This window comes from Mytilus galloprovincialis, chromosome 11, assembly GCF_965363235.1.
Source record: "Mytilus galloprovincialis chromosome 11, xbMytGall1.hap1.1, whole genome shotgun sequence".
Taxonomy (NCBI): Eukaryota; Metazoa; Mollusca; class Bivalvia; order Mytilida; family Mytilidae; genus Mytilus; species Mytilus galloprovincialis.
This window is the reverse complement of record NC_134848.1, coordinates 37,481,837-37,497,106: the sequence shown is the minus strand read 5'-3', so window position 1 is coordinate 37,497,106 and position 15,270 is coordinate 37,481,837.

The following is a 15,270-nucleotide window of genomic DNA, read 5'->3' as shown; positions in this document are numbered from 1 at the left end:
GAAATACGGGATGTAGCTATAGTGTCAGTCAATTTTTTATTTTTATTTCACGATCACCGCTTCAATTTGAAAAATAAAATATAAACTATTTCATCATTCATTATTCATCACTTAACATTGAAAATTGAATAGTGAACTTTTTCATTATTTATTATTGAATTTTGAATGATGGAAAATGAATAATGGACGTACTTCAATGCGGTGAATTATCCGATCACGACAACCTGAGGATATACAATGTAACGAGCAATCTAGTAAAATGATTTTTTTCGTAATCTTTTGACGATTGCAAAGAAGAAGTGCACACCAAAAACATAAACGTGTTCCGTTAAGCAATGTCAGTTCAAAGGCGTATAAACTGTTCGATATTATAAACAAAAATCTAGGCGTCATCTTTTGAAGCAATTAAAGAGCACAATGAACAATAAGGCATAAAAACCAAAAATAATCAGAACAAAAACAAAAAAATAGTCAGAACACATACAATAGGTCTATTCATTAAAAAATGGAAAGACCTGATAATGAGAACATAATCAATAGGTCTTTCCATAGAAAAGTGAAAAAGACCTACTGAAAAGTAAAATCACAAAAAAACTGAACTCCGAGGAAAATTCAAAACGGAAAGTCCCTTATCAAATGGCAAAAAAACAAAAGCTTTAAAACATCAAACAAATGGATAACAACTGTCATTTTCCTGGCTTGGTACAGGCATTTTTTTATATAGAAAATTGTGGGTAAACCCCGGTTTTATAGGTAGCTTAACCTCTCATTTCTATGACAGTCGCATCAATTTCAATTATATTGACAAAGATTGAACAAACCAAACACACAAATATAAAAAGATTCAAATATGTAACAAAGGAGAACAAAAATGCTCATAGCAAAACACATTAGCAAATATTAAAGACAAGATTACAAAAATTTACCATAGCACAATAACACAATGACAAGAGACACCGTATTGTACGGACAGAAGAATATTTACAACTTTTAGGGATGATCGATACTAGAGTCCAAACTATGACCAAAAGACACCAAAAAAAAATTACAGTCGTCAAAGCTCTTTTTTTAATGTTATACAAAAACCACAAAAAAAACTAACGTGTTCGTGAAGAACAACAACTCATGTTGTTTTTAAATGATCGTTCATGATGATGTTGTGAGTAAAACCCTATTATAAGGGCTTTTATCTACCAAAAGGCTATGAAATGAAGGAATACTGTTTGGTAAACTTCAAACGGCATAAAGTCCATGTTGCGTGAGCATAAATGTTTGTAAACATCACACAACAAAATATTGTTCAGAAAAAAGTTATGTGTGTTATACAACATACAACTCATAATTAAAAAAACAGCTTTAGTAATTTTAATGAACGTTGTAAATTAGTTGATCAAATTCTTATTTATCTATCTGGAGCCATTTCAATTTATATTAAATAATTTTTTATGAATGAGTTACCTAAGATCGGTTCATCTCGCTCAGTTTCTGTTATCATCTGATCTTCCTGAAAAAATACAAAGCAGAATTAGCCCATGCAAAACGTTCTGACTTTTTGTAAGATGGGACAAACTTAAATAACTGTGACGATATCAATATAACTTCTTCTTTTAAATGCAAAACTAGATACATAAAAGAGCAAGCGTTCCGTCTTTCAAAATGAATGGAACACTTGATAGCTACTGTATACATATATTCTTCAAATCCGATATCTTATTTAATCAGATAATTTTGGAAATCATTTTTGCAGCACCTGTTGAGTCGGCAGCCAAAGTAGGTGTATTTATTTGACGACGGTACTAAACCGGAAATACCTGAGCTGAGGTCACACATTCGCTAATATTTCTTCTTTGTATCAAATAAGCAGACAGTACTTTTTTATTTATTACTTTCATTTTCATTTACATTAACGCATAACCATTTATGGCTTAATATAAATAAACCCCACAATAAACACCAATATAGATAATGTTCACCGGTTATCCTAATACAACCACCCGGTGCTTTTTATCACATTCCGTTCTTGTAGTAATGTCTGCGACTTCTAACAACGTGTATTGCCATTACAAGAACACTTATTAAAAGGGTTTAAGACAGCATAATTTGGTCAACACTTTTGCAAAAATGTTTAGAAAATAAAGATCGATATTGATAAATTAGACTAAATGTGATACCTGAGATCACCCCTAGTTTTTGATGGGGGTTCGTGTTGTTTATTCTTTAGTTTTCTATGTTGGGTCATGTGTACTATTGATTGTCTGTTTGTCTTTTTCATTTTTAGCCATGGTGTTGTCAGTTTGTTTTAGATTTATGAGTTTGACTGTAACTTTGGTATCTTTCGTCCCTCTTTCAAATATGGTATATATGTTGATACATTTGATAATTCATAGTATTGTTTTAATTCTTTTATGCTAAATATGAATTATTCTATTTAAGCTGTAATTTTGTTGAGGTGTGTTATAGGCGTATTTAAATGTGTTCTGTTTACAACATTGTTGTAGGCAATCGAAGAATTTCATAACAGCTTACTCGATGTTTTATCACTGTAAAAATTATTTAGTATACGTTAAATTATTTGTACATGTGTTATGTTATGTATTATACTCGGTTTAGAAAAGTAAACGTTGTCTTGTACAATTCCTTTCTGTAAATGTATCAAATTTTGAACTGGTTTTGAGAGGTCATAAGTGCTAAGAACACTTGTTTTAAAATTAATATTCGTTCATAAACATTGCTCTCCTACATGTAACAAAGTATTATCCTAGTATTAAAAAGCAATTTAGTTTGAGCTGTGACATCATACTCAGCAACGGACCGACAATCTTGACATGATGACAGGAAAAGTCTAACTATTAAAATCCCCCTGGTAAGACGGAAATAGCGTAACTGAGGAAATCTTTCACCTTTTATGTTTTATAAAGGGGCTTTGGGGTCAGGTTTTAAACTTTTTATAAGGTATCTTGTTGATTAAAAGTAGTATTTTGAGAAGAAGAAAAAAGCATACGCCAATGTAAATATGGATTTCTCTTTAGTATCTTCAGCCTTTTTCATTTCAATAACTTCAATAAATAAACACCGCAAAATTGAAAGATTAAAACTAACAGTGGAAATTTTCACTTTCACTTAACATTAGAGAACAATTGATGCCAAAGTTTGGATTACCAGTATTTGATATAATAATATCAAATTAATAAGTATTACAATAAAATTGTACTATGGCACACTTGGTGTGTGGTTATGCGACATTTCGATGGAAAGCTTATGCAGAATTCTAATCGGTGTTACATGCCCGCGTGTTTGAAAATTCCTATACAACCAAATTGACGCCAGGTTTATGCTATCAGACATGCATAAAACATTTCCAGATTACCGTATCTCTCTATCCGGTAAACCCTTGAATATCTCAATTGTTAATTGCTAAATGAACTCTTGTCAGTGTACACATGTGTTGATTGAGTCTACAATGAATGTTTGTGATCTAGCAAATCCTCGGACAGAGTTGATTTTTGTGTTGTTGGTTTTTTTTCTTTCTTTTCAGGTTCCTATTGGTCATCAAGTTCATCACGGTTTCAGGTTTTTATACATCCTAAACGTTAAATTGTTTTTCCGATTTAAGAGTGCCTGATGAAGGTAAATCCAGAACTGGCTTCGAACGCATGACATTCATAAAGTTTTATTTTCAGCTCATTTACAGAAGAAATATAAAAGAAATGGCAGAGATTCTCTGAGACGAATTTGTCTTTAAGGGTTGCAACCTAGCTACAAGTTAAGTCACAGTCTACTGATTGAATCATAATAGTATCGACTGTTTTCGGAAACTATGAGCAATAGGTTTCATTTAGATTGTAATGTGGAACTATTTCAAAGTGTACATGTCTAACTGACGGGGTTTATCTGACCTTGATCGCTTTTTCATAGTTAATTTGTCAATGTTAAAATTTCATGGTTTGTTCTTTTACTAACAAATTTGATTATATGTTTTTTCTTATTATCATATTAGATATTGGAAATCACATACCCTGTTTTCAGGTGTTTAAGTGGAAGTAAAAATTATTTCTCTTAATTTTCCTCTTTCCATTTTGCGATTTAGGTTAAGGTTAATGTTAATGTTATTGTTAAATTTTCTTTCGTCATGAATATCAAAAGAGGTAGAAGATACTGATGAGATATTCAAGACTTAAAGAATAATGAACAACGCCACGACAAAAATGAAGAAAATAGAATTCATTCAAACAGCCATTCTGGACACCGTAACAGGATAGCCCTAAGCCAAAAACGGCAAAACCGGATGCACAAATAGCTATTCATGACAAAAGTCGTACGCCAAAAGAAACAATATAGTACAAAGACAAATAATTTGAGATTGAGAGATTTTTGTAAAAGAGAGACGAAAGATACCAAAGGGACATACAAATTCATAATCATTAATCGAAAATTAACTGACAACGCTTTGGCAAAAAAAATAATAATAAACAACTATACACAAAACACAACATAGAAAACTAAATACTTAGCAACACGAGCCCTACTAAAACTTGTAAAATGAAGAATACAATTTAAAATCACTTTGTTTTGACATTACATTCTCAAAATCTTACCTCAAATACATTCTTCATCCAAGGCAAATATACCTCTTCAGATTTGTGTGCTTGTTGATGCTGAAGACAATAAAACTCTCGATTCTTCTGCAAGTCTTTATAGGGTGCTGCATCTTTATGAAAATCTCCTTCGTTGCATTTAAAACACACATCAAATTTTATTGTCAAATGATATCTTTGTATTATTGCATTAACTTTGGTAATGAGTTCTTTGTAGATAGTGCTACAAGTACTACCAAATTCTTTTTCTTCTGTCGAAAACGACAAAATTTGAAGGGCTATAGTATCCGTTGACATTGCAACCAAAAGTTTTTCACATTCAGATCTATTGATATCAAAAATGCAAATTCCACGATAAAATGCATTTAGTTGTCCTTCATTTTGTACTTTGCTAGGTTTATATTTTTTTATAAACCACACGGAAAGATGGTTAAAAAAAGCAGGTGGAAGAAATTCAAATTTCAGGCATAGCCATGAAGTTTTTTTACATTTCAGAACACCTAATTTATTACAAACGTCTTCAAACGTAGAAAATGGCATCTTGCTTGGCATTATAAAGAAACCTGTGTCCTCATTTTTCACCAATATGTCAAACATTTCCATTACTTTCAGCAAATTCTTTTTTTGTTCCAAAAACAGTCCACCACATTTTGATTTGAAGAGTTCTGTTATTAACATATCACTTAACTTTCCGTATTGATCAAACTGTGTCCATTCCGTTAGTTGCTGTGGTTTTCCATCGTATCTATTTGACGCTAAACATCGAAAAGCATCAACCAACCATTGAGGGTTTAAAATTATCAAATCCTGTATATCTTCGAAAAATATAATGTTGCCTATTTCATGCTGAACCCGAAGAAACAATAACATTTCCTCTTTTTCTGAAATATTTATTTCAGGATGTCCAGCTATTTTGAACATTTCAAAGAGATTAGTGATGTTTTTCCCATTTTCCTTATTAATTTCAATCAAATGTTCTAATAGAATCCATTTCAACGGCATCAATCCACCCCAGTTGGGCATTTTCTTGGCCGCCTCCGATATTGCCTGTCGTAATTCATCAAATTTGTCGTCAGAATCTGTCGTATTGGATACAAAAAATATGTCTTTTAAGTGTCGAAATTTGCTTTGACTTTCGAAAAGCTCACCTATTCGAACTTTGATTTCATTTTCTCTTTTTTCTATATTTTCCTAAAACGTAAACATATCATGCTATACATACAATTAAGCAACATAATTTACAAGATTGATTTGGATTTGAAATCACATTTTGTTAATTGAATGATAACGGAATACGGTGTAGACATATCAACAAAAAACCAAACATACACACCCATGCCTCTTTCATTAGCATTAACGGTACCAACTGTACTGCCTAAGTTGCTTATTTTGACAATTAATGATTTAATATATTTTAGGCCAAAAAATAAATTAAAATAATACAAATTTTTAAATGCTTCATAAAAAAGAGAAATTCTTGAGCAAACAATGGTCGTATATATGTTCTTTCGGAATTTCAACCATTAATAAAAAACTAGATCGATCTTAACTTTGCTGAATATTCTTATTGAATACGTTTTCCTACAAACAACGTTTGGTGTGTGCCATATGCTGCATAAAATTTGTTAAAACAAATGACTTTATCAAAATCGGTTTTCTTAGATAGTATGAACAAACCTTTCGTATATTGTGTGAATCAAATGCGATTAGTAAGATATTCTATTTAATTAAACCTTATGTAAGAATGCTGCATTTTGATTTGTTGAGAACCAGTGTATTTTTTGCACATTCTAACCTTTTTTCCACATTTCAAAATAATTTGCTTCAAATACTATGGTATTTGCCATTTTGGATATTCATTTTTTACCCTCGCGAGCCTGTTCCCGCCAAAATTATTCGGAACCTTTCAAACTAATCCCGATTATTAAGACAACATGGTTAAACACTATTGATTGAGTTAAACCGAAAACTGTAGAGATATATACATATAAAAAGGGAAAAAATACGTCTGTACAAATGATGATTGAATGATGGAATAACAATGGCGTTTACACATATAGATACCATGACGTTACAAAAAAGACAGCACTAACATACATGTATGATTCCCGCGGTACTACGATTACCATTCACAAGTACAGACAGTGGCAATCAAAATTTATTCGGTGTAATTAAACAGATATATCATATTATGGAGGGGTATTTGCGAAAAATACCAGTCTTGGGACCAAATTTCCCTCCTCTAGCGGCTTGGGAAATTTCACAGTCCCTTGACTGATATTTTTTCGCAAATACCCCTCCATAACATTATATATCTGTTCAAAAGTCCCATTTTTCATAACTCTTTTCAAGTCTTCAAGACTGTATCCAGCTCTAAAGACAAAACCAGTTTGTTGAAAAATGTCCATGATCAATGAGTTAAACTTCAAACAATCAGCAAACAGGTAGTGGATGTCCTGCAGATATATTAAGATGTGTTGAAACGACATGAAAATCAGCATAGCGGGACGAAACATAAATTCGATCTGTAACACATCAGGGTTAACTCAAATATTAAAAATCAGCCCATTACCTGAAGGCGTTATGTGTTACAGATCAAGGTTAACTCGCATAACAAAAATCAACCCAATATCTGAAGGCGTTTAGAAAAAAGGCCGATTAACAGTGAGTTTCAACAATTTATCAAACTCCATGGCCCGTAATTTCGGCAAAAGTTGGTATAGCTGGACGAAACATCAATTCGATCTGTAACACATCATGGATAACTCTTTACTAAAATGCAGCCCAATATTTGAAGGCGTTTAACAAAAAAGGCTGAATAACTGTGATTTTCAACAATTTATCAAACTCCATAGCCCATAATTTCGGCAAAAGTTAGCATAGTGGGACGAAATATAAATTCGATCTGTAACACATCATGGATAACTCGCATACCACAATTCAGCTCAATATCTTAAGGTGTTTACAAAAAAGTCTGAATAACTGTGATTTTCAACAATTTATCAAACTCCATACCTCGTAATTTCAGCAAAAGTTAGTATAGCGGGACGAAACATAAATTCGATCTGAAACACATCATGGATAACTCAAATAACAAAATCAGCTCTAATAGCTAGAGGCTTTAGCAAAAAAAAGGCTAAATAACTGTGATTTTCAACAATTTATTAAAGTCTAAATCCCATAATTTCGCTGAAATAGTTATCAAAGGTACCAGGATTATAATTTGATAATAAGCAAAGCGTGACGAAACTTACACTTGAGCTGTAACTCATCATAGTTAACTTACATACCAAAAGTCATTCCAATATCTGAAAGCGTTTTGAAAAAAGGACGAAAAACTGTAATTTCAACAATTTATCAAAGTCCAAAGCCCGTTATTTCATCAAAAATTAGCAAACCAAAAATCAACCCATTATCTGAAGGCGTTTACAAAAAAGTCGAATGACTGTGATTTTCAACAATTTATCAAAGTCCAAAGCCCGTAATTTCGGAAAAACTTAGCATAGCAGAACAAAAGTTTAATTTGATCTATAACACATCATGGTTAACTCACATACTAAAACATCAACCCTATATCTGAAGGCGTTTAGAAGAAAAAGCCGAATAACTGAGAATTTTAACAATTTATCAAAGTCCAAAGCCCGTGATTTCGGTAAAAATTAGCAAAGCGGGACGAAACTTGCACTTGGTCTGTAACTCATAATGGTTAACTTACATACCAAAAGTCAACCCATTATCTGAAGATGTTTAGAAAAAGACCAAATAACTGTGATTTTCAACCATTTATCAAAGTCCGTAATTTCGGCCAAAAAATAGAACATCGGAACGAAACATAGACTTGTCATGTAACTCATCATCGTTAACTCGCATTCCAAAATTCAGCCAAATATCTTAAGGTGTTTACAAAAAAAGGCTGACTAACTGTGATTTTCAACAATTTATCAAACTCCACAGCCCGTAATTTCGGCAAAAGTTAGCATAGCGGGACGAAAAATAAATTCGATCTGTAACACATCATGGATAGCTCATATACCAAAATCAGCCCATTAGCTGAAGGCTTTTAGCAAAAAAAAGGCTGAATAACTGTGATTTTCAATAATTTAGCAAAGTCCAAAGCCCGTAATTTCGGTTAATATTAGCAAAGCGGAACAAAAATTAAATTTTATCTGTAAATTATCATAGTTAACTGACATACTAAAAATCAACCCATTATCTGAAGGTGTTTACAAAAAACCAAATGACTGTGATTTTCAACTATTTATCAAAGTCAGCAAAAGGAGTAGGTCCGGAAAGGGCCGGTTTTGGCCTCAAATTTCAAATTCATCTGACGAAAGATTTTGGACACTTTTTAAATACTCAAATATCTATTTCAATTGATTCAATTATTTTTTGTGAAAGATTTCAACTGATTAAAAACGCTCTGATTCAAGCTTAAATATGAAAAATCTATCAAATATGCCAAAAACTGTCACTTTTCATATGGTTTTTGTCAACAATGAAAGTGGCCGCATCTGTGTTCATCCTCGACCTTTATAGGTTGCACTTTGTAAATACAGTTGTTTCTCAAAACACGCCTCTTTTGAGGAGTAATTGAATATTCATAGAAAATTAATTTTGTTTACATACTGGTTCCCAGGTATGGTCTCTGTGTTCCATATCGCAGAGACAGAACTTGGGAATGTTACCAGTAAATAAACACGTGCATATTGTTTACATTGAAATCTGTGGTAACCTTTCATTCGAGGTAGGGGTAGTTAAGAAAATTAGTGTAAGTTTAAACTCTGAGAAGTTCAGGGCATATAAACGTTAAAAATATGCCGCACTGCCCTATATTTTGACCTTTGAAAAAAATTGTGGTGCATATGAACTTTCAATTCTAACATAAGATTTTTTTCAAAACTTCATAGTAAAAGTGGTACAGTTTTAGCCGTAAAAGGAGTTCCTATGGGAAATTGCATTGTCAATATTTACAGAAATGCAACCTATATAGGGTGAAAAAGGGGAACATTCAGAATTTAACCAAATTTGCTTTATTTCACAGATTTTAAAGAAATTAACTCAAATAAGAAGTTTTATAAATATTTTATGAAGATTGATAGAATCCTGGGCCTTAAATATGATAACTCAGCATAAATTCACAGTTTACAGTATGCATTGTTTACTTAAAGTCCTGGATACAAAATTAAATCATAATATTTGCATATTTGAAAGTTAAATTGTTAAGAAGTGCTTATATTTACTCTTCGCAGTCATTGAAACTCATAGATCCTTCATGAATATTATTTATGGGGTATTTGTGTCCTTTCGATAACCCAAAAGTAAGCCGCAACACCTAAATCTGCTTTTTTGTCACCACGGCATAATAAATACAAGCTAGAAAAACAAAAATATCTTAAGAAAACTTACAATAGTGTGTTCCATCCTGAATATGTACTAAACATTCCAAATTGCTAGAAACAGCAGAATGATTTAGGAAATTTGAGGCCCCAGGGGCAAAACACATAGAAAATTGCCTTCCCCCTGGGTCATAAAACAAATAATTTAACTTGTAAATGCTATGATTTTATGATTTTAAAGTTCTTGATATAGAAAACAATAACTATACTTGGAAGTTGTGCAAAAATCAGATGTTAGCAGTCATCTCTACAACATTTTAAGTGAATTTATATCTCAGACTGGTATCTGCATACGTACAACTATTGCAAATATGGCTTTGTTTGAACACTTCTAGTATATATAGTAGCTAAATTGTGTCAGATATATGGTTACAGATGATACTGTTGTGACAAGAATTCTAAATTGACCATTTGAGGCAGAAAATGTGTTCTTTAATTGACAAATAGGCATACAGTAAGATGTGGACTGGAGTAGAGGCTGGATTGGATACTTTATATAATCTTGAATGTTGTAATGATTGACTGCTAAACATTACATTTATGATATTCTGATATGCTTTCAATATGTTATCAAAACAGGTTTTAACAGGTTCTAAGCATTTTTTATCAGAAAATATGCAAATAGGGTAAGCTGGCAATAATTAAAGTCTTGTTTTCAAATTCTTTAAAAAAATGAAACAGGGGAGGGGTATAAAATGTATAGTAAAGAAAAAAAGTATACACAGTGATTTCTTTAAGACTTTAATTCTGATAAATGAGTATTAATGTGAGAAAAACTGATTTCAGAGAGGTTCCCAGTTATGCTCTCTGTGTTCCATATCACAGAGACAGAACTTGGGAATGTTACCAGTAAATAAACACGTGCATATTGTTTACATTGAAATCTGTGGTAACCTTTCATTCGAGGTGGGGTAGTTAAGAAAAATAGTGTAAGTTTAAACTCTGAGAAGTTCAGGACATATAAACGTTGAAAATATGCCGCACTGCCCTATATTTTGACCTTTGAAAAAAATTGTGGTGCATATGAACTTTCAATTCTAGGATAAGATTTTTTTCAAAACTTCATAGTAAAAGTGGTACAGTTTTAGCCGTAAAAGGAGTTCCTATGGGAAATTGCATTGTCAATATTTACAGAAATGCAACCTATATATATTATGTATTATCATTAAACACAACTTAAATTAAAATATCAAGAATGAACACGTATGCGGCCCCTTTCATTTAAGACGGAAACCGTCTAAAATTTAACTAAAATGCTGAAATTGTGAAGATTTCAGTAATTTAGCAAGACTTAATGATGCAAGTACCCGTTATATGTGCATTGTGATGCCAAAAACAGCCCATATTTATGTAGCAGAGGCATTATACCTTCCAAAAAATAACTCAATGTGTACATCTTAACAATTTTGTAAAACTGCTATATTTTGAAGCCGAAAAGGGGTCTTACTGAACCTACTCCTTTATCATAGCAGAACAAAACTTTAACTCGGAAATTTTGGGATAAAAAGGCAAATCTGTGAATTTCAACAATTTACAAATCTCCATAGCCCGTTATTTCGGCAAAAGTTAGCATAGCGGGACAAAACATAAATTCGATCTGTAAAAAGTAAAATCACAAAAATACTGAACTTAGAGGAAAATCAATTCGGAAAGTCCATAATCACATGGCAAAATCAAATAACAAAACGCATTAAAAACGAATGGACAAGAACTGTCATATTCCTGACTTGGTACAGGCATTTTCAAATGTAGAAAATGTTGGATTAAACCTGGTTTTATAGCGCTAACCCTCTCACTTTGATGACAGTCTCATCAAATTCCGTTATATTCACATTGATGCGTTAACTAAACAGACACAATGAATAAAATAGTCAAAATATGGGTACAGCAGTCATCATCGTATAACAATTTTAAAAGGAATAATTTAACAGAACACAAAAAACATCTATCTACAAACACATTCTTTGATTTGTGTGTCTGACGTCAGGAAGTTGTATACGTCACATAGATTTGTCGTTCAATGTACATACAAACAATTTTAAAATTTACATAGGCAATGTTAGCATACAAGGTTAAAAAATCAAAAGTATGTAAGAATAAATTTCAGAGATTTAAAATAGTCAAAAAGTTATATATAGAATTTATAAGAATCCACAAATAGTTAATTCCACTACGCGATTGAATGGTTTTGACGTGTGTGGTTCAACGTATTTTGTAATTCATAATAGAAATATATCTTAAGCTTAAGTGATCCTATCCAGTTTTTATTTGCTTTTTATTTACATTTATATTCCAATCCATAAACTTTCCATTGTAAAAAGCACCCTATATTTTCAGATTTTTTTTGTGTACAGTAAATCTTAAAAATAAATATTGATAAGGCCTAGATACTTTTACCTTTTTATTGCGTAAATTATTTTATCAGTCCTTAAATAGTTAAGATTTTATCCGTGTACAGTGAATCTAATTTTTTTATGTTATTTATTGAAAACTTTTAGTGCATATTTTCAATATAAGTTTTAATTAACTCCCGTCTGGATAATATTCTTTCCGGAGGTGTTCCATAATTGGAAGTTTATACATACAGAAGAAGAAGAAGATATCATAATGCCATAAAATAGAACAATATCATACTGACGGGATCTTTTACAGTACAGAGTCACGTTATAAGAACCAAAGAAATACAAAAAGTCGCATATACAAAACACACCACCAAAAAATGAAACACAATATAAACACATTGACGAGATGTATAAGTACCGAGCCACGTCAAACGGATATCACCTAAAACCATTCAACAGTAAAAGTAATATTAATAATAGAACATAAACAAATGAAAGAACTATACAACACGTTGTTAAGATGATAAACAACACCAGTATGCAGAATCTATACATCAAGATCATTTTGTATTATTTGTGAAATTGATACGGAATATTTATCAACAAGGTCTTGGTACCTTCCGATGAACTTTTATAGAAAAAGGACGAGACGTTCTTTGACATACCCCTGGTTCATCAACTTTCTACTCAGACACTGATGACGTTTTACAAAGTCTGAGTAGGAGCTGCAAGCTCTTGAATATCGAATCAGTTGGGAAATATATATCCCATATGCAGGTGAAGTTGGTATGTTGCTACTAAGGCGGGGGAAATTTATGATTTCAAAATTAAAATCGTCTCGTTTGTCATAGATTCTGGTACTGAGATGACTTTGTAAATCAAACTCGAGATATAAGTCTAAAAATGAGGCGGAGGGAACCGTATCTGTTGTTTCTTTAATCTCTAGTTCTGGGGGATATATTAATGGAACCCAATCAGAAAAGTTCAGATTGTTTATGGAAAGAACATCATCAATATATCTGAAAGTGAAATTAAATAATCTGGCTTCTTTGATCCTCTTATTTTTGACAAGTGTCTGGAGGAACTCCGATTCATATGAAAATAAAAAGAGGTCGGAAAGAAGAGGCGCACAGTTTGTTCCCATATGAATGCCGACAATTTGTTGGAAAAGTCTACCCCCAAACTCAACAAATATGTTGTCCATAAGAAACTCCAGCATACTGACCACTTGTTCTTCTGTGTAGCATGTTTTACCTTTTTGTTGTCACTATTAACGAAATTTGCCTTATGAAATCCAAAAGTAATAAATTTATAGCGTATGCTACCATTTTTATGTTGAAAGGCATTGTGGATTATTTCTTTTAGGCGAATTTTTAAAATTCACATAGGGAATGGTGGTATACAGGGTTGAAAAATCATAAGTTTTGATAGAACTAATTTAGAAAAAGACCGAGATTTAAAATTGTCTAGAAGTTCTTTAGAATTTTAAAGAATCCACATATGGTTAATACCACTACGCGAGTAAACAGTTTCACAGTATGTCTGAAGACCCTCTTTCACTGCGTACAGAATTTTAGTCAATCTAATGGACAATTCTTTAATGGAACATGAAAATGAGCCAGCAATATACCGTTGTTTGTACGGAATTTTATGAAGCTTTGGTATCCAATACAAACAAAGTAAGTCCTCCGATTTGGTGTTCAATGTAATGTTTATTGAAGCCATGAAGGACTTAAAATTTGCTATAATCTCATCCTTGTCAAATGATATGTCTTAGTATGTGGGATTACCTGAGTGCTCCTCTATACCCAATTCTTTTACAAGACATTCGTAGTAAAACGATTTACATACAAAGACAATATTATTTGACGCTTTGTCCACAGAAACAACAACATACTTATTATGAAGAGATGATAGACATTTCATGGCCTCTTTGTCTCTGAAAACGGACTTTGGTCGACCGTTCACACAGTTTTTCTACTTGTGAATTCAACGTTTTATCAGAGACCTGATAGTTTTAACCCATTCTGACAAAGTGTCCAGTTCAACTTCTTCTCGCTTAGCCCATGCTCTGGCGTAGTCCTCAATGGAATCCATAATTATTTTGAAGTTATGGTTCCAATTGATGTGTTGGGGTTCTCTAAACTAAGGGAGATTTTCATGTTGAATTATGTTTAGATCCCCAGTTATAACATTACCAGAGGGGCTGTAATTATAAGGCGAGTGGGAACAGTCACATGTCGGAGGGTTTTAAGGAATTGTTCTAAGTCAAGGTCCTGCAATGCTTGTTTATAGTTAAATATTTTAGGTGCAATGGTTTTGATGTAACTGTAGGATACAATAGGAACAGACTGATTTTGAAAATAAATAGGAATTTTAGATGTTACCTTCTTGTGATGTTGATCTTTGCAGATATTGATTGCATCAATTCCTCTATTGGCAAAATCAACAGGACGGAATTACCTCTTTTCCTCGTGTAAAGGTTCCGATCTTACTGGTTTGAAAAGACGGAAAAGAGCTACATCACAAAATATACTGACTAGTCTGTATATTGCAGAAAACGTATTGGTGCCTCCTTTGTCAAGTGCATAATCTCTCAAACGTTTTAGAAAATTAACTGGCAGTGAAAAGAGAATAGATCTTATGTAATGTATTCGTAGTGAATGATGAAGATGTGAAAGAAGGTCATCAAAGCTCCCAGAGGGTGATCTAAATCTGGAAGACTTTTTTACATTAGGCCGATGGTAATGTTTTTGCCCATGACTACGTTGTTGTCGTAGGACAGTATTAAATAAGCTCATTAGATTAACATCACTGCAGGCAGGACTTGACAAATTTCCTACTCCTTTAATATTATCATTGCAACCATATGGCATTGCAGTCCCTAACTCCCTCATCCAGAAATTTTCTCTTTCTTTGCGGAAAGGAGTACTTAGT